The following is a 21,676-nucleotide window of genomic DNA, read 5'->3' on the forward strand; positions in this document are numbered from 1 at the left end:
ATTGAGTGACAAAACATCTCCTCTTCATCACTCTAACATGCTGAACATCCTTCCTGTCTCTACTCTTCATCACTCTAACATGCTGAACATCCTTCCTGTCTCTACTCTTCATCACTCTAACATGCTGAACATCCTTCCTGTCTCTACTCTTCATCACTCTAGCATGCTGAACATCCTTCCTGTCTCTACTCTTCATCACTAACATGCTGAACATCCTTCCTGTCTCTACTCTTCATCACTCTAACATGCTGAACATCCTTCCTGTCTCTACTCTTCATCACTCTAACATGCTGAACATCCTTCCTGTCTCTACTCTTCATCACTCTAACATGCTGAACATCCTTCCTGTCTCTACTCTTCATCACTCTAACATGCTGAACATCCTTCCTGTCTCTACTCTTCATCACTAACATGCTGAACATCCTTCCTGTCTCTACTCTTCATCACTAACATGCTGAACATCCTTCCTGTCTCTACTCTTCATCACTCTAACATGCTGAACATCCTTCCTGTCTCTACTCTTCATCACTCTAACATGCTGAACAGCCTTCCTGTCTCTACTCTTCATCACTCTAACATGCTGAACATCCTTCCTGTCTCTACTCTTCATCACTCTAACATGCTGAACATCCTTCCTGTCTCTACTCTTCATCACTAACATGCTGAACATCCTTCCTGTCTCTACTCTTCATCACTCTAACATGCTGAACATCCTTCCTGTCTCTACTCTTCATCACACTAACATGCTGAACATCCTTCCTGTCTCTACTCTTCATCACTAACATGCTGAACATCCTTCCTGTCTCTACTCTTCATCACTCTAACATGCTGAACATCCTTCCTGTCTCTACTCTTCATCACTAACATGCTGAACATCCTTCCTGTCTCTACTCTTCATCACTAACATGCTGAACATCCTTCCTGTCTCTACTCTTCATCACTAACATGCTGAACATCCTTCCTGTCTCTACTCTTCATCACTCTAACATGCTGAACATCCTTCCTGTCTCTACTCTTCATCACACTAACATGCTGAACATCCTTCCTGTCTCTACTCTTCATCACTAACATGCTGAACATCCTTCCTGTCTCTACTCTTCATCACTCTAACATGCTGAACATCCTTCCTGTCTCTGTCTCTCTGTCTGTCCAGCCTGTTCAGATCCTTCTCTCCCTCTTTACTATCTAACCTGCATACAGGTCATCATATGACCTCTGTTTGACCTTTGACACCTTTACCTTTACCTTGCGTCTCATCCTCCCTCCCGTACTCCTGTTTACTCTCTTCTCTCCTCTCAATGTCCCACTTCCTCTTAGCTAACCTCTTTTCCTGTCTACACTTCTGCACTTCCTGGTCTCCTTTTCTCCTTTCCCTTCAGAAGACACACTCAGTCGTCTCCTACCTGTCTCCCTGATCACCTGAGCTGTTCCAGTCTTCTGGATGCCTCTCTTCACCACCAACAATCTGTCTCACTCACCTCCTACCTGTGGAGCGTAAGAACTTCTCCTCCTCCTCTAACTCACCTCCTACCTGTGGAGCGTAAGAACTTCTCCTCCTCCTCTAACTCACCTCCTACCTGTGGAGCGTAAGAACTTCTCCTTCTCCTCTAACTCACCTCCTACCTGTGGAGCGTAAGAACTTCTCCTTCTCCTCTAACTCACCTCCTACCTGTGGAGCGTAAGAACTTCTCCTCCTCCTCTAACTCACCTCCTACCTGTGGAGCGTAAGAACTTCTCCTTCTCCTCTAACTCACCTCCTACCTGTGGAGCGTACCCACGAACAATATTCAACCGCCTCCATTCCTCTTTCATCTCCTCCATTATAAACAACTTGAATCCTGCTCCTCAGCTTCTAGCCTTGCTTCCTTTCCACCTGGCCTCCTTGACACAACACATCAAAGCGTGTTCTCATCATCATGTCCACCAGCTCTCTAGCTTTTCCCATCAACGGCCCAACATTGAAACACAAGCCCCTTGAACCGAAACTCTTCTTTCACCGCTGATGCAGCCATCTTCCTCATCTTCATTGTCACTGTCTTTGACCCACATTTACCCAATTTCCAGCAGCGTCCTGTTGGTTAACAACACTGAGGCAGTCATTGTTAACCCGCGCATTGACCAGGGTTAACATGGTATGACTTTCGTATTTATGGTTGAATGCATGTATACATTTTCCAACGTTTTACGTCTCTACCCTCTGCATTTACTCGTTCTTGGGACCGTACCAAGGGAGACACGGACATTGCTATGCTAGCTCCTGCTAACTGCACTGCCCATGCCACCCATATAACGAATTTAATTCATGCAAAATGTGAGCAACAATAAAAGTGTAACATTTATATTTTGATTGAGTATAGAAGTATTTTGCCAGTGTGTATAATAATTTAGTAGCTTCACTGATTAATACATTGTCTGAAGTGCAATATTATTTTACAAAAAAAAAAAGCCATGCGGCTCTTCATCACTACTCGAGATAATTATGCTCCCCTTGTACAATCATTTCTTACAAATGAGTGCAAGGAAGAGCGGGGTTATGTGCCAGAAGATGCATTGTCTTCCTTTAAATGCCCCATTAGGCTTGAGCTAAAGGATTATGAGAGTCCTCATTAGTTAGTCTCTTCCTCATGCTGACATGCCGTCTCTTATGGGTATCCCTGCTGTCAAGGCTCTCTGAACCGTCTTTAAACAAGGAAAGGCCTTGCAGGAGGAAAAATGTGAAAACTGTTCAGTCAAAAGGGAGTTCTAGTATTTTTTCAATACCAATGAATTCAGTGAATCTCTGCTGGTTGGTAATACAGCTTTGCATTCCTTGAACAGTGCTCTGGAAAATTCTGACAGGGGAGAATAACTAAGTGTAAATTAGTAATGTGCTCTCAATAAGATGGATGTGTCTGCTTCTATTTTTACTCTCTTAACTGGAAACTCGTCTGCACAATGGCACTTTTCATGCAGATGTTGCAAAAAAAGATTAGCTTTCAATTGCTAACAAATGTTGCTGGGCTTAGCAGGATTCCAAGAGTCATCCAGAGTGCTCGTGTCGTCAGTGAGGAAGCGTGGCTCCGTCAGCCAATATGAAGGGACTCTATAGGCTAAGTGTCGTGGCCTTCCATTTGATTTGGCATTCTGAGCCTGTGTTTCCTTGTTTTGCAGTGTGGGCTTGGCCGTAGGAGAGTTGGCAGAACACCTGGAGTGGAGACACACCTGCTGTCCGTTTCCTGCTCATTTCTGCTTGCTGCCCAGCTGACGCTCCAGCGCCACATCATGCCTTGTGCTCCTACTTAGCTTCTGCTCTTTGTGACTGTAAGATTTGCATGTTGTAGGGTTTGTTTGGCAGAGTTTTTGAATTTCATTTCTCCCAGCGCTTGTCCACTGCCTAGTTTTAGCCTTGAGCATTTAGTTCTGGCTGTATTTTGTTCTGCTTGTCTTTTTTCTTGCTGTTTTTCTGGGACCTCAGCCAGTCCAAGCGTTAGTTGTTTTGGAGTCTCGTGTGTTTTCTGTTTAACACATTTCCGATTCCTGTCATTTAGTATATTCCTGAGCATGTCAGTAAATTGTTTGAACTTTTTTCTTTCCTCCGTCCCTACATTCAGAGGTCCACAGCTCAATTATTCCGACCCGTGATACTAAATAAGTTGTAATTGTAAAAAAAACCCAAAACATAATACTGATTGATTGGAGCAAAATCTACTGAAGAATTTGTGAGTATAACTAAAATGAATTCATTCCGTAAAGACATTGAGATAAACAGTATATTTATATATATTTTTTTATTATCTTGCTGATTGTTGCAAATGCCGTACGTTGATGCTTTTAATTGTAATCAAGTTGTGCTCAGGGTTTGGCTTTAATAAGTGTTTCACTTCAGCCCGTTCAATCATTGTTCTGTTGTTTCATTTTATTTGATTTCTCTTTGTTAAGATACTGACTGAAATAAAATTACTACTGGTACTACTACAAATCATCCAAAGGTGTTTGTGTGTGAGTGAGTGGTTGTGTGTCCATGTGTAACCCTGTGATGTCCTGGCACCACGTCTAGGGTGTACTCTGTCTCTCGCCCATAGGGATAGAAAATGGATGGATTGTACTTCATTATTCATCACTGAACAAAAATCGCACTCATTATAAATTGTGATCCATAACTGTGCCAAGTCTCAAGCAAGATGATTTCCTCACAGTAATCTGTTTTTCACATTGTTCTACATGAAACTAAAGGTTTTTTTTTTTACACATTTTTGTACAGAACATCCGTCCAACCATCCCCATTTGTATTTATTCACAACCTCCTCGATCCCCATATTAACTGTTGAACCTTTTGACTGAATCCAAATTAAAGATGAGTAGAAGTATGTGGGCTTTGATGGCTACATTGTTTGAAACTTGTGTAGCTATTTTTTGCACATAAATGGACAATAAATAAGCCTTTCCTGTCATGCCGTTTCTGCTCTTCACTTCTTACTCTGTTACATAACGCATATGTGGGAGACCGAGGGTTGGGTAGGGCTGCAACCCACGGCTCAGTAAAGACCAAAAAAATAAAAAGATATTAAATGAATTTGACACAGTCAAAAACAGACCTATAGCTAAAATACACAGAAATAATCAAAGTTCAGCTAACATATCCAGGCTGGGACCACCGGTGGCGAGCGGCCTACCTTAGGGGGAGTGCCTCGGGGTGCGACCTCGTACTCACCTCAGTGAACACAGCAAACAGCACAGCAACAGGTGCCAACTAAACTTGCAATCCAGTGCACTAAATCACATGCAGAGGTGGGGAACCCTCACCCCAAGTGCCTTGCCCAACCACCCAGAGGCACCCAGCACTGGAACAAAGCACACAAAATTAATTAAGGCAAACCCAGTTGGCAGAAAAGAACATTTGCGATGGCCACACTGGCAAGTGAATACCGCGTATATCAGTGTCAAAAGTAATGAATTAATAAATCAGAAGAACCCAAAACACAAATACCCCAAATAAGAATAAATCAAAATGAGCAAAATAGATAAACAAAATAATAATGCAACTGAAACCAAAAGGCCAGTGTAACTAAAACAGCAGCAGGTTAGCCACCCTTGGCGTGTACAGGGTTAAAATAGACTAGTGCCAACACGACAGTATCGACAGTATCCAAACATTTCCTAAAATGTTATCAAGATGCGTCCAGAACTTTTAGAGTTATCTTGCTAACAGACGGACGGACAGACGGATAGACAGACAAATGGCGGCGGTAATAAATAAAAGCAAGGTTTTGACTGTCCTGACAGACTGGCCGACCACAAGCGAGACACACCTGAGGCTCCTCCCAGCTCATCTGCCACCACCCTACTTAGGCCCTGCTCTCCTGTCTGCTCACTGCCAGAATACGGCTTCACCCCCCATGTCTGGTTTTCCAGCCTGTGATTCTTGTCGACTGTTTTTTGTCTTTGCCAGTCTGCTCGCCTGCAAATATTTAGTTTGATGTTGAGAATGTGGTTTTTGGGCTATGTATTTGTGTTCTCCTTTTTTCGACCTCAGCCAGCCTGCAGCTTTAATAGATTATTTAGTGGTGTTCTGATTTTCTGTTCACTCTTTTTACGGCTCCAGCCTTGCTACATAGTCAATTTGTGTTTGGCTGAGATTTTGTGTTTTCCCTTTCTTTCTGGACTCCAGTCTGTCCCTCTGTTCTTTTTAGCACCTATTATTTGAGGCAGTGTGTTTCTGTTGTTGGTTTTCTGTTCTCACAGCCTCCGTCTCTGGAATTTGGGTTCCAATTTGTTTCAAATTTACAGCAGCAAAAAGGACTCATTCTTTGTGCATTCAGTGCAGTGTTTGCTAATACTATTGCTGTTTTTATCGTTGTGAGAGTAGTTAACATAAACTCTGAGGATGATCTTTCTATTATTGCTGAATTTAGCTACTTATTTCATACCTGACCCTTAATTTAAACAACACAGTTTTGCATGTATTTCAAAGTAAGGATCAATAATTCAGTTCATTATGGTTCGTTCTTATTATGATGCAGTCTTCAAAACAATCACATCTTAAATGAGTCATTGGAACCAAAACAAGCCCTGTTAATAGGGTTATCAGCAACGCCAAATGTAATCTAAATAATTCTAAGAGCATCTGGCACCTGTCTCCATCTGCTGTGAAGCCCGCACTATGAGTCTCCCCCCCATCTATCTTAACATGCATAACATACCTGGTGACGATGTTCAAATTCTCCAAACACATATAGAACCATCATGACTGCAGTATTCTGACAAAAGAAAATCTGCCTCTTACCAATAGCAAGCTGTGACCCGCAAAGCGGAAGTGGATGGATGGATGATTGGGATCAGACTGACAGCCATTGGTCAGTCTGCTTTCAATTCAATTAAATTGTATTTCTATAGCACAAGAGCATAACAGAAAGTCAGACACTTTACATGATTAGCAGGGACATACAGAACCCAACTTGACCCACAAGAGCAAGAACTTTGGAGACGTAAGCAAGGAAAAACTTCATTTTAACAGGCAGAAATCTTGGACAGAACCTAAGACTCATAGTGGACAGCCATCTGTCTGGACCAGCTGGGTTGAGAAGGAGAGAGAGGGAGAGAGAGAGAGCGAGAGAGAGAGGGAGAGCAGGAGCAGACAAAAACAAAATGTTACATCTAGGCTGCTGAACAAGATACTGACTAAAGAGCTGCTGTATAAAGCTATAAATGCTAATGCTAGCAATATGGACATCAGTGTTGAGGGACACAAGTCCAGGTTCTGCAGCACCATGGACAGAAGGACCTGCAGACAGAAAAAGAAAGAGGGACAAACAGAGGGAGAGAGAGAGAGATTACTGACATATATTTATAACATGAATAATCAGATAGAGAGGGAGGAGCTCAGTGTGTCATAGGAGGTTATGCTACCAGTGCTGGCCTATGACAGCATATTGATTACTGTATTGGTTAACTATAAGCTTTGTTTAGTCTGTATGTACATAGCAAAGGAAAGTGCTCATTGTCTTAGCTTTGGACTAACACAGCTACACCTGCATTGATTTCACACACAGTGTAACTACGATACCGTGGTACCAACGACTTTACCGGCTTTCCACAAACCCTGAGCACAAAGTACAACATGGCAGTTTGTGTACTTATTTGCGACAGTATCCACGCTCTTTGTCTGTTGTATGCAGAAGATGTCATTATCCCTTTGCTTGTGGAGCCCCTGTTGGAAGTGGTTCTGTTGTCAGGCAGCGCTGAGAAGCTGACGCTTGACACTCTCGTTGAACCCACCCCATTAGTGCTGGATTACTGTGGAGAGCATGTGTTTTATTTAAACAGGGGAATAGAGCAGAACATTTGAGCTGCTATGATTTCATCTCAGTTTTTAATTGCCCGAGCATCAGTTCATGCACTTTCAAGATGCACGGAGGAGCTTTTAAGATTCTAAGGGAGAAACGACCAGGCTCAGCATAATTGGCTGATATATACTGCAACTGGCTGAAACATCACATTTTTATGATCTCCGCAGAAACGTTTCCCTTTCCAGCTATCGTACGCTTTCTAAAAACACCCCGCTAATATTTCCATTTCAAGGGAGCCGTTGTTGTCTTTGTATTCACCAGAGTCTACATGAGCATTGCAGAGAATTTAAATCTGTACCTGCATTAGCTTTTTTTCTAAAATGGTGATCATGATCACTTTGCAGAAAGTATTGCGTCAGCATTAACATCTGTTGGGCGGCGGATTAGGAGGAAGAAGAGGCTGATTTTCCAGGCATTACTTGCTGTTAGATGCAATGCAGACCAGCCAGAGTGCAATTCATGAGATACAGAAGAGACTGACGAAGAGCGAATGTTACTGAATTCAGTGACATTGACCGTTGCTGTTAGCAACGTTGCATCATTCACTGAAGTGGAATGACGAGGGAAGTGTTTCCTGTGCTCAGACCTGAGCTGGACTACAGAATGCTTGATGGGCAAGGAGCTCCGTGGCCCAGAGACTGGGTCTATCAGCATTATTACCTCCACCAGGAGGAAATGTTCCCTTATTCTGACTTTTAGGCAACAAAGAATTGAGGCAAAATGCCTTCCCCCCTATTTTCTCTCGCACGTCTCATATTTCCCTCATTGATAGAGAATCCCAGACCCAACATATTTCTACCAATGTTCACCAATGGCAATTTTGCTCGATGGGACAATGGAGCTCAGCACCAGCTGAACATGCTTCAACTTAGTGAAAGATTTACACTGTCTGACTTCTGACTGCAGTCTAAGAATTATTCCCATCGACGTTTATTGAGAAGGAGGGAAATCTCCAAAAGGTAATTCTTTCTAATTAACCAAACCGAGTCTGTAGCTAGCAGCCGGTACAGCAGACTGCTTACTAGGCTTCTTTTGCAATTAAAAATTATTGCATTTATACCATCAAGATAGTCATTGTATACATCACTAGCTGGCATATGGCTAACATTTGTACAGAAACAGGCTATATTACCTGTGTGGGGTTAAAAACCCAAAAAAACCTTTGTAAATAAAAATAACAACCTCTTTTTGGTGAGGAATGCAGTTCAAACATGAGCTGTGCAAGCCAGACGTTACAGTAACCAGCGTCATTGGGATTAATCTAAAATCCTATCAACCTCCTGCAGGTATATTGTAGTCATTTTGTGTTATGGTGCAATAAAAACCCTCCTTATTGGTCTTTTAAGTGTTAGATTATATGATTTAAGCAATTTTGAACCAAGTGACAGAACAAATGATCTTTTATATTGTTGGCTTACTACAGAGAGACTTCTCTTTGACACAGGAACTCATCATTCTAGCACTGTAAGTGTTTCAAAATCTGTTTTCACTGTGTGCTTGCATCACCTTCATAAAGCTGTGAAGGTTTTATATAGCCACCAGAGACATGTCCATTTAATATGAAAGCTGAGAATCATATATGAGAGAGACGCTGGTAGCTAAGAGAAGTTTAGGGAGCACAAATAAATCTGGCTGCAGAAATCTTCACTCTGCAGTTTTCTCTCTGTGTCTGTGGAAAAGCCTCGATTCCCTGTGAAGTAATGGCCATTAGTGACTTCACTGATATTTAGGCTCTGGTGCAGCCGTGGCTCTCTGTCTCCTGCATTGTCCCGAGCACAGCACCACCTGATTGGTCACATGCAAAGCCACACAGCCAATCAGCCCTGCTCACATTGTGATTGATTGTTGATTGATGAGTGTGGTTTTCTTAACCTGCTAAATTAAAAGGATTAATGTTATAACTACAAAAGCACTCAGAGAGAGCAGACCTCCGCCAAGCAGCTCGTTCCCCTCCTAACTGGATTTACACCGTCCACATGGTGATCTGGATCATCATAAAAAGGATCTAAATTTTCCTTGGTATCTTTTGACACCAAACATGAAAAGTAAAAGTGTATCAGAGTTGATTTTTTTAATCCGTAAATGCAGTTTACAATTTTAAAATTATATCATTTTTTCCTGACTCCATTCTGGAAGCGATCCAGATATAATTTGGTGTTGTCATAGAGGTCGCCACCCTACTCAACTGTGTCGAATTCCACAGTTCCACAAATTCTTATAAAGATGAGGCACCATGCATTGGTTAGAGGCCTCCTTGACTACCAACAATCGGCACCTGCCCATCTCTAGTGTGCGCCTCTGAGAGGGGGAGCCAGGCAGCTGCTTCGGGCCACTCTCACCTCTCTTTAGAGCAGTGCTTCTCAATTCTTTCTGTCGCGCCCCCCCTAGGAAGAAAAAACATTTTGCCCCCCAAAAAAAACACTCTTGTATCCTTATTAACATACAAAGAAATATGAAAAAGAAAGAAATATTGATCAACTTACAACAAAGAATAACTTTATTACCATTTTTTTTAGTCTGCAACAGAAAATGAGGAAGTCAAGTCTTTCTTCTTCTCCCACCGTAGATTGTTTACAACCGCTCTTCTTCTGCTAATCCTCCCTGCGCGCACTCTGACAATCAGGGCACCACTGCCGACTAATGGAGTGGATGTGCAATTACATTTTAATCTCGTAAGGCAGAAAAACATTTTCTCCGCGGTCACAGGCGCCCCCCCTGACATCGCACCGCGCCCCACCATTTGAGAACCACTGCCTTAGAGCAAACGCCTTACCTGCTTGTCAAGCATAGCTCAGTTGAGACATTTCACTGCACGATGTGGGAAGTTTAATTGTAAAACACTGACAAGTCAGTCTGTCAGTGCGGTTTCTTTGATAAAAATTAGATCATGGAAAAAATGAACTCCCCTCCCGACATTAATTTCCAGTAACTTGATCAACTTTTCTATTTGGCTGCCTTCCCAAACAGGGTTGACCACAATCAGTCAGAGAAATGCATTACCGCAGCACCAGCAGTCACTCATTAGTCACTAATCACTGTGAGTAATGCCACTGTGCAGGCCCTCCATTATAACAATATAAATCTCATGTGTTAATACGACACACCAAAATGGCTTATTGCGTGACTGAAAGGTCAGCTTGGAGTTAAAGAAACATTCAATAACCCATGAGTGAACAATTAGTTCTGATAATTAGCATATTACAACTTGTGTTGGAGAATGCCAGCAGCTCCTTCCGAGGAGAAGATTATTCTGTTTGGAACATTTAGGACTTTGTCCCTGCAAAAATAATTTGTCTATTCATTGTTGACTCGGATTTTACACATAAAGATTTACCTATTTCATTGATGACATTGTTAAGAAAACAATGCAGCCTGCCAGTGCTGGGGTAGTATGGGTAGTGCGGTTAGCAGGAGCTAACGTAGCATTGCCAGATTCTCCCTTGTGCCGGTCCCAAGCCGGATAAATGCAGAGAGTTGAGTCAGGAACGGCATCCGGCGTCAACATTTGACCAAAAATATGTTTAAATGCAAAAGATCATAAATAAGACAGGATCGGTCGAGGCACGAGTTAACAACGAACGCCAGCAGAGTTATTGGATTTATGCGGTTCGAAGACAGAGACGAAGAAGAGGAGGAAGACAAGTGCATCAGCAGCGAGAGAAGAGGGAATGGAAGAGTTTAGGACTGAGAGGAGGGACAATTACGGGAAAACTGCTATTTATAAAAGTCTTTGGATAGTTCCTGTCGAAACATTATGTGAAAGACTCTAATATACACTAGTCTATGAATAAAACATTACTTTGATAAAACATTGTGTAATGACCAAAGTAATTTAATAAAATGGGATGTGTTACTGGTGGCGGCAGATGAGCAAGATGGAATTAAAATGCACTCATTAGGAGTCGGAATTTAATTTATGATGAAACAAAGGCAAAGCTCTACTCATAAATCATCACATATTAGGATGTGTATTTGAGTGGAATACCAAAATAGAAAATGAAATCCAAACTCCCGTCTCTGCTAAAAAGCATTCATGTGTTGTATGGAGACTATTTACCCCAAACACAGCAAACACTCAACGTGTTCATGTTCTTAAAGGAATGTTATGGTTTCATGGACACAATAACGACTGAAGTTGCTCTCAAAGGAAGAGGGTAGGACGAGTACTTTGCAACTTGTCTTTGATTCTTCTTTGTTGGATTCTGCTGACATTTAACACCAGTAGGAAGCTGTGACAAATTGGTGTTGTCCTTTCAAAAGATTCCTATTTTCCTTGTTATTGTTTTTGTGGGTTTTTTTTTTACAATGACTTAGTATGTGGGAGGTGTTGGTGATTACTGGGCACAACCAACCAACATGCTTTTAAAGGACAGCGCTACGTTGTGTCTGTAAAAACTTCTACAAAAACGGATTTTCTGACAGACTTCAAAACAATAAATTGTTCTAAATATATGTTGGTTGTGTGCCCTTACCTGACAATATCACCGCGGCCACAGTATCTCATCTAATTAATGCTATTAATTTTGAGATTAAAGGAAAAAATAAAGAACATATACATTGAAATGTAAACTGAAATGAAACAACAATATCAAACAAACAAACAAGGTTTGTTCAAATGCACAGTCATTGTATTTTTAAGGGAATCTAAAAACATTTAGAATAGAATAGAATAGAATAGAAAGCCTTTATTGTCACTGCATAGTGGCTACACAATGAGATTAGGAGCGCTGCTCCGTCTGGTGTTTAGTTACAACATAAAATACAAATAGAAGATTAAAACAACACAAATTTAAAGTGCTGGGGCAGCAGACTGAGGGTATCTAGTCCATCCTGTTTGCTGGGGCAGCAGACTGAGGGTATCTAGTCCATCCTGTTTGCTGGGGCAGCAGACTGAGGGTATCTAGTCCATCCTGTTTGCTGGGGCAGCAGACTGAGGGTATCTAGTCCATCCTGTTTGCTGGGGCAGCAGACTGAGGGTATCTAGTCCATCCTGTTTGCTGGGGCAGCAGACTGAGGGTATCTAGTCCATCCTGTTTGCTGGGGCAGCAGACTGAGGGTAACTAGTCCATCCTGTTTGCTGGGGTGTGCTGGGGCAGCAGACTGAGGGTATCTAGTCCATCCTGTTTGCTGGGGCAGCAGACTGAGGGTATCTAGTCCATCCTGTTTGCTGGGGTGTGCTGGGGCAGCAGACTGAGGGTATCTAGTCCATCCTGTTTGCTGGGGCAGCAGACTGAGGGTATCTAGTCCATCCTGTTTGCTGTGGTGTGCTGGGGCAGCAGACTGAGGGTATCTAGTCCATCCTGTTTGCTGGGGCAGCAGACTGAGGGTATCTAGTCCATCCTGTTTGCTGGGGTGTGCTGGGGCAGCAGACTGAGGGTATCTAGTCCATCCTGTGTGCTGTGGTGTGCTGGGGCAGCAGACTGAGGGTATCTAGTCCATCCTGTTTGCTGGGGCAGCAGACTGAGGGTATCTAGTCCATCCTGTTTGCTGGGGTGTGCTGGGGCAGCAGACTGAGGGTATCTAGTCCATCCTGTTTGCTGGGGTGTGCTGGGGCAGCAGACTGAGGGTATCTAGTCCATCCTGTTTGCTGGGGCAGCAGACTGAGGGTATCTAGTCCATCCTGTTTGCTGTGGTGTGCTGGGGCAGCAGACTGAGGGTATCTAGTCCATCCTGTTTGCTGGGGCAGCAGACTGAGGGTATCTAGTCCATCCTGTTTGCTGGGGTGTGCTGGGGCAGCAGACTGAGGGTATCTAGTCCATCCTGTGTGCTGTGGTGTGCTGGGGCAGCAGACTGAGGGTATCTAGTCCATCCTGTTTGCTGGGGCAGCAGACTGAGGGTATCTAGTCCATCCTGTTTGCTGGGGTGTGCTGGGGCAGCAGACTGAGGGTATCTAGTCCATCCTGTTTGCTGGGGCAGCAGACTGAGGGTATCTAGTCCATCCTGTTTGCTGGGGTGTGCTGGGGCAGCAGACTGAGGGTATCTAGTCCATCCTGTTTGCTGTGGTGTGCTGGGGCAGCAGACTGAGGGTATCTAGTCCATTCTGTTTGCTGGGGCAGCAGACTGAGGGTATCTAGTCCATCCTGTTTGCTGGGGCAGCAAACTGAGGGTTGTAGATGGAGACAGACTAAACAAACTCGTCCGTAAGGCAGGTGTTGTTGTGGGGGTAAAGCTGGACTCCTTAGAGACAGTGATGGAGAGAAGGATGCTTCAGAAACTACAAAGCTTCGTAATACTTTGTAATACTTTGCAAAGTGTATGACACCGGTGACAATAAGAGCAACACAGTCTACTAGTTTAATAAAATAGTTGTCATCTGTCACTCCATTGAATGATTCAAAATGACCGTATTTATATTTTATTCAGTGTTTCACCCCTACAGCGATAGATACAATAACACAAGTGATGGAATTAAAAGCTAAATTAGAAAATACCATTGACCAACCTGTCCCACCGTGTTTTAGAAGCTCCATGCAGATGTTATTCATGTTCTTATGTCTCAGTGTCTTCATGCTTTCCATTTCTGAGCTGGACCATTTTCCACCCCTAAAGTCAAAGGCTCCCTTTTGGTACGGGAGTATAATCAAAAACAACCAATTTTTATTCCTAGCACAGGTTTGCATCCATCAATCATCTCATCCAACACAGACTGAGCCTCCAAGTAATTATTCTCCTTCTGGAGTCCTTCACATATTGAAGGAACGTGTCTCAGAACAAAAGACAAGCAGTGCTGATAAATCCACAAAGTTAGAGAGACATTAAGCCAATAGAAGAAAATAGATCCGGCATCAGGGGCACTTAGCAAACTTCAACTTCAACTTAACACATTTGTTTTAAAAGTACTCATATGTGTAATGCAAAAATAATACTTTTCTTGTTTCACAGTACATTGTGAAGGGAACTGGATGGACAGGGCTTGAGAATAATATTAAATAAGAATCTGTGTTCCTGCCTGAAGTACAGGCTCGTTTAAATCACAAGAGATTAAATAATATGGCAGTTGTACCCAGTTGATGGTGTAGTCGATGGACTGGCAATGAGGAATTGTTTTACTTTCAGAGGTCTGTTGAAACTGGACTCATCTGACTCTGTCTCATTAACTGATGGTTACATCATTACCTAGTTCCACTCAGCGAGAGAAGAGGGAATGGAAGAGTCTAGGACTGAGAGGAGGGACTTTGAATGTTGGGACGATGGCAGGAAAAGCTAGAGAGCTGGTGGACATGATGAGGAGGAGGAAGGTTGATGTGTGTTCAGGAGACCAGGAGGGAAGGAAGCAAGGGTAGAAGCTGAGGAGCCGGATTCAACTTGTTTTATAATGGAGGAGAGGAAAGAGGAATGGAGGCGGAGTCATCTTGAAGGAAGAGTGCCCACACCTTTTCAGCATGCGAGCTACTTATAAAATGACCAAGTCGCAAAGATCTACCCACTAAAAAATGCTAATCATAGAAGTATTTTCAAATATATCGAGGATTCTTTAATTACGATGTATGCTGATGTACCCTGCGTAACCGCATGAGCCAATATTGCACAACACAATTTAATTAACTATGAACATTTGTTTGTAACTACATCAGGTTTGGAAGGACTTCTTGTTATTAAAGATGACGTGACTCTTACAGAACGATGTCTCGATGGCAGCTTTTGCTTTTGAAGTATGTTGTGTGAAAAATGGCTGCTGTCCGGACAACAGGGATTTTAATTCATTCACCTTTCTGTTTCTCAGCTCGCTTTTCGCTGGAAAGCCGGTGTCAGATGAAGATGCTGAGGTTCTCCTTGGGACTGACCAGGTTGGACAGGATTAGAAATGAGACAATTAGAGGGACATTGAAGGTTAGAGGTTAGAGGAGAAGATACATGCGGACGTAGTGAGGGAAGGCAAATGAATGGCTGGTGTTGGGGAGGACGATTCAAAAGACAGTGAAGTGGAGAAAGTTGATTTGCTGTGGTGTTGCCTGACGGGACAAGCAGCAATAAGTAGAAAAAGAAGAATTCTGTGTGTCGAGTAAAGTAGAGCATGTTTCAGGCTCCACCGCCATGGATGAGTCAACACAGGATGTTCTCAGGTTTTCAGATTGTTTCAACCAGCGTGGTGGCATAACCACATGTATCCTATACAGCTCTATTCCATTTAAATACTGTTTAATCATTGGGATATGATCACTTAATATATAAATAAATAAACAACAATATCTCTGTCACCTATCTATACCAGGTTAAAATTTGTGTTTGTCTCTTTGAGATAAAGTAGAAGTCTGTGCTTTGCTAAAACTAAATGTGCAAGTTTAGCAATTACTGATGCCAGGATACTCCACGGGAGACAGCTCCAAAACGTTTACACCTCAATAACCCATGAACAGAAACAAATTATCCGACAGACATCAATTTGATTTGAGCCAGGGTCTTCCATTTGACAAAACCTTTGCTGTTTGAAGTTTTATTACAGACAATACTTTTTGGAGTTTCATTTTCAGTTATTCTGAATATTTCTTTTTTATGGATCAAAATGAAACTAACTCATGTTCTGTTACTCACACCTGAATTAATGAATGGGACAGAGACAAAGGGCAGTATTTCAAAGGCTTTGTAACCCTGATGCAACAAGCCACTAATGACTTCCCGTCATTAGTGGCTTGTTGCAGATTTAATGGTTTCACAATGCAGTCAATTGTTTTTTAATCAAAAACAAACCTGTTTCTGTCTGTCAATTTTTTACTTTTAGATTTGTGTACAATGTTAGTTATTTCTTCATCGGTTTCTGTAATAAGCATTGAGTCTGAATTGATATTAATATTACTGATGTTTACATCATCTGTGTTTGTTGGAGGTTGAATTGAATTTTTTTCCTACATTGATGAAATATGAACTTATCTGCTATCAGTTGATTTCCCCTGATTATTGTATCATTTGTTGAGTAGGGGTAATTTCTGGTATTTATTCAAAACTTTCCAAGTCTGTTTTATATATTTTCTGTTTATTTCTAGTAGTGAAGTATAATGCATTTTTCTCTCTCATAATACTGGTTAGTTTATTTTATAGGTCTTGTATTTGTTCTCAACTTCAGGAATTCTTTTTACAATAAATGTTTCTTCTTGCAAGCATTTTGTCAACCCTTAGTTGTCCACGGCTTATCCTTGTATTTGTTTCCTCTCTTAAACAAAAGTGGACAGTGTTTGTCATCTAGTTGGGATATTATGGAGACTAATGTTCCCTCAGACTTCTCTAAATCTTCAGTAAACGTCACTACCATTCTGATTTATGAGGTCCCTTTTCAGATGGCTAATGGCACTTATGGTCTAATTAGATTCATGTCTCTCCCTACTTTTATCTATTTTGTTTTCTAAGGTGACGGATATAAATACAGGCGGATGGTCTGTGATGTCATTTATGATTAAGCCTCCAGATATTTGTCCCTTTGAATATATTATCGATAAGCGTAGCTGTAGTTGCTGGGATCCTTCTTGGGGGGGGTTACAATCCCATACAGAACAGTGAATTTAAGAAATTTGTGGTTTGTATTTGTTCACATATTGTGAGGGAAGTCTGGAAATCCCTCCTCATACCTTTCCTTCTGTGACACGGTCCCGGATAAGCGGTCGAAAATTGATGGATGGATGGAACACATGTGCTTTTTTAATATTGCCAAAACCATATTTATCATCCAACGTTCCATCAGATATACTGTTACACCTTCATAAACTCTGTCTCACTGCCAGCGTTGAAACTTAATAGAGCAAAGGTAATGTCACCCTGAGGCTCACTCTTATTAAACAAATAATGGGAACCATCCAGAGACACAGAGGAACACGCTGGTGACCCCCTGGATCTGATTGTCTGACAAATGCTGCTCTGCGGCTTTAATTACCTTCTTGCCTTTAGGAAATATCAATATGGCTCTCCACATCGGTGTTGCTATTGTTTCATGCTCTTCCAAATGCAGTTTTAATTTAGTAAAAGACAGAAAGCACAGTAAGAAGACAAAAGTACCAAAGCAATTTGAGCAACCAGGCTTTAATTAACGTGTTCACCTTCAAAGAGGCATAATTTAAGCAGACTTTCGAATCTATGTTGTCTCAAATAAATTGAAATAGAGCTCGTATTTTCAGGCGTGCACCATGTAATAAATCTGACCATGTCAGCAAAGCAATGGCCTTGAAAAAGAAACTGGAAACTGTTTGACCAAAGTGGAGCAGACAGACTTTTAAATTACCCTCTCATCATTTGGGAACAAGCACACCCATAAAATAGTGAATAATGTGAGATGTGATTTTCCTCACTGGGAGACATTTCACATTGTGCAGCCTGTTAAAGCCAATGGCTTGTGGAAGAGAAATGCACTGTACTCCACCACGTTTCATCAATATCCAGGCTTTGCACGTTTGTATGGCAGCTGTCAACAAATCTCCCCACATCCCACTTCATTGTTTGCCATAAATCAGCAGTAGAAAAAGGTTGAGCAGCTCCACACAGAGCATAGTGAAAGCCTTCAGCATGCTGCGTGAGATTCTGCTGCTCACAACAGGTCACCCGATGGAGCCATCCAGAGGTTTCTTCAGGAAGCACTGAGCTCTTTGCCACTCTGGTCCAAAAAGTGTCACCTCATGGTGGCTGGTTTAGTGCACATGTGTAAAACTCAAGGCCCGGGGCACACATGCACTCCCCTCCCCAGGTGAGTGCATGGTGAGTGCATGTCTTCTGCAGGTGACATGAGCGATCAAAGACCCTGCAAGCCAAATGTGGCCCTCCAAGTCATTTTTTGTGGCCTGCAGACATTTGTTTTTGTAAAATGCTGCTTCTGTCACATGTTCTTAACAGCCCACATGTGTTGGTTGTTCTGCAGTTCTGCTCCTCTCAACTGCGACAAAAGAGTTTTGAACAAAGTTAATGCCATAACTTGTGTTGGATGATATTTTTCTTCCTTTATTATTTCATATTATTTACTTGAATAAGTTTGATTATTGATCGATGGAGTGTGGTTTTCTTAACCTGATTAATTGAAAGGATTTATGTTATAATAACAGCAATAATCTATCCATATACTTTTATAACTATACAATTGAATATGCAATGTTTGTAACTTAAGTAGTGAACTGATCAAACGGAAAAATTCAGCAACATGTTAATAACAATAGCAACACGCTGCAGTCAGGAAATCAATAATCTGCTGGAGGTGATGATTGAAAGTTATTAGAACTTCTTTGTTTTTCCCAGCATGTGCTGAAATGTTGATCGCCTACATATGGATCAGGATCAGCACTGGACAGCTCCATATGTAGCCGGCTACATATGGAGCATTTAGTGCATTGATAAAGCCTGCTTCACCTGTGGATATGGGGTTGCCCTCCCCTCCCCAGGTGAGTGCATGTCTGCTGCAGGTGACATGAGCGATCAAAGACCCTGCAAGGCAGCCCAGAGCCACTGGTGTAATGACCACAGGCTGGCTGAGAGCCAACAGGTCCGTGGTTATTCACCAGACAGAGCGAGGATAAAAGCACCCGAAAGGACATGAAGAGGCAGCAGCAGTCCTTGAGGGAAGACGCAAAACAAATAGACTTTTTTACAAGGAAAGCACTCAAGATAACAAGTATCCATCTTAGTAAATGATGGAGCAGACAAAGAGAGACACTGAGGCCAGGCACCTGATGGCGACAAGTGCCACTGCAGGGTGAGTAGGATAATGTATTCAAACCACGAGGTGTTGATGGGAGATCAGAGGAGGGGGCGGTGTGGAGAAAATAGTCTTATGAAATGAAAGACTGAGACAAAAGAAAAAAAAACTTCAAATACAAATATTAAAATGTTCTGTATTCTTGAGTTGGAGGCTGATGATGCCCAAAACAGACAAGTCTGGGTGACTTTCAGTGGAAAGCCTTTTGTTCAGCCCTGTAAAATAACATTTAACACTGTAATTAAACGTCAATCATTATTACACCCATGCTGATGTAACAATGTGTGCATTTCGTATTGAGGCAGATCTGTCTCAGTAGTAGCATGTTTGCCACCGGACTGGATCTTGTCCAGTTATAACAAATGTATTTTTGTTTGGAGCACAGCTAACACTGCTGGTGGGCTTTGAATGAGTCCATTGTGAAAGTGAAATGCTGCAGCCGCCCGGACCTGCTGTGTTAGACGTTTACACAAACACAACAGATTGGTCGGTCCCATTTTGTTCTAAATTATTATCTCACTAGAAGTTATGAAAGTCTTTAAAAGCTGCATTTTTACTTTGTTATTTTATTTTATGTTACTGATGGAGCTCAGAGAGACGAAGCCTAAACTAGTGAGCATCTCTGCTGCCTGCTCAGCAGCTGAAGCCATCGCCACACACACACGCGCACCTGCAGCCAACAGAAGCAAAGCAGCATCATAGCTGCAGCATAAATGAGTGGGTATGGACCACGAGCCCGGATCACTGGCTTTAATCTGGGCCTGGGCCTGGATTAAATAAAGCACAGACCTCCGCCAAGCCAATCATCCGCTCGTAATTGGATTTAAACCGTCCACATGGGGATATAAACCTTTAGATCATTTGTTTTTAGGAATTTGGAAGTGTACAAGTAAATGTCTATCAGTAATTTTGTAGGCACTTACATCGACATACAACTGATATAGAATCTTGTATTTTGCAGCACATTTGTGTTGCGGCTCCGGTAAAGATATTTCATGGCTACTCCCAGATACATTTTGCAAAGTCTTTAACACTTTCCATAAGGAAGACCGCAGGGCCAGCTGACATGTTTCATACATCTTCAAACACTGTGAGCAGCAGCTGCGTGTGGGAGTGGGCCATGCCCAAAACTCCAGGCTCTACAATGTTGTCTCCTAAGCAATTGTGAGCAACAAAAACCTATTGAATTTCTTCCAATATAAGACAGATGGGGGGGGGGGGAGTAGGTGTTCAAAGTGCACAGAACATGAAATCAATATTCTACTTGGCAGAGAAGTTTAGAAGCTGCGCTGTTTGCCCGTTGGCTCATCGGTCACAGGGTCGACTCTTTGAGCATCCATCATGGGCGTTTGCATCAAGCTGTGATCCAAGCTGCGCCGGAGGGGGGGGGGGGGGGGGGTCAGCAGAGATGTGCTATGTTTGTGCTAAATGATTGCTCTTCTTCTGCTCAGTTGGCAGAAAAGAATGCCAACTGAGCAGAATCGGTGTGTTTGATTTCTTCACCCTCCATCTTACGGCCTCATTCCAAACCCCTTGTGTCTTGTGCCGGTTCCACACCCCCAACCATCCTATAAGTTGCCTATTTTTGAATGAGCATTCTGTACACAACAAAACCTTGGGTCTAGAGACTCTAGATCATGATTTGTGTTAAAATGCATGACTGTGGGGGAGGATAAGGAATTGGGAAGTCTAATTTCATGAACAATGTGCTCAATTACTTGCCAAACCAGTTTCATTATGTGCGGCTAATTGTATTGTTTTTCCTAACGACAATCAAAAAAGAAATCGAGGCTCAGCAGCACAAATGACATCTTCTTAGCTACTTGCTAATTATGATGTCATTCAAGCCTTGCCATATTCCCTCCTTTTCAAGCACTGAGGGTACGTGATGGTGTTGCAATGTCAGACGTGCGGGGGCTGAGAGTTAATCATCTGGAGATTGCTCTGAGGCTAATTTCTTTCTTCAGTTGGTGATTAATGCCTGGTCTGAGAGGTCACTGGAGATAAGGCCCTGCTGCTGTATGTGCTCTCAGTGAAGATAATGCAGAGCAGACTTTATCAAGGGCATGGAGGCAAGAGGAGAACATAACGGGTGGGGGAGGGGGGCCATAACAAGATATGATCCGCGATCAACGGCACAATCGATTTACTCATCCCTGCCGGACTCCTCATGATTTTATATACAGTAATCCAAAAAATGTTTTCACAGATAATGCCGATACCTTTTTTCAAGATGAAATCTTCATTGTAGTCCCAGAGCTAAACCCACACGGCTTCTTATGTGAACCTAAAACTAACCCATCAAGAAGTCATTTGACTGCAAAATAAACAAATGCAGCAATGTTTAGAGAAGGAGAGAGGAGGAGTGGCAGAGTAGTTCAGGACATGTAGGACACCAGTAAAGTGTGCAGTAAGTATAACAGGGGAGTTTAGTGTAGAGGTGGGATGCACCAGGGATCAGCTCTGAGCCCCTTTTTGTTTGTCATGGTGATGGATAGACTAACAGATGAGGTGAGACAGGAAGCTCCTCTGAATATGATGTTTGCAGATGACATTGTGATCTGCAGGTAGAGGAGAATCTAGAGAAGTGGAGGTCTGCTCTAGAAAAGAGAGGAATGAAGGTGAGCAGGAGTAAAACAGAGTACATGTGTGTACATGAGAAGGTCTCAGGGGGGGCAGTGAAGCT

Source organism: Brachionichthys hirsutus, chromosome 20, assembly GCF_040956055.1.
Source record: "Brachionichthys hirsutus isolate HB-005 chromosome 20, CSIRO-AGI_Bhir_v1, whole genome shotgun sequence".
Taxonomy (NCBI): domain Eukaryota; kingdom Metazoa; phylum Chordata; class Actinopteri; order Lophiiformes; family Brachionichthyidae; genus Brachionichthys; species Brachionichthys hirsutus.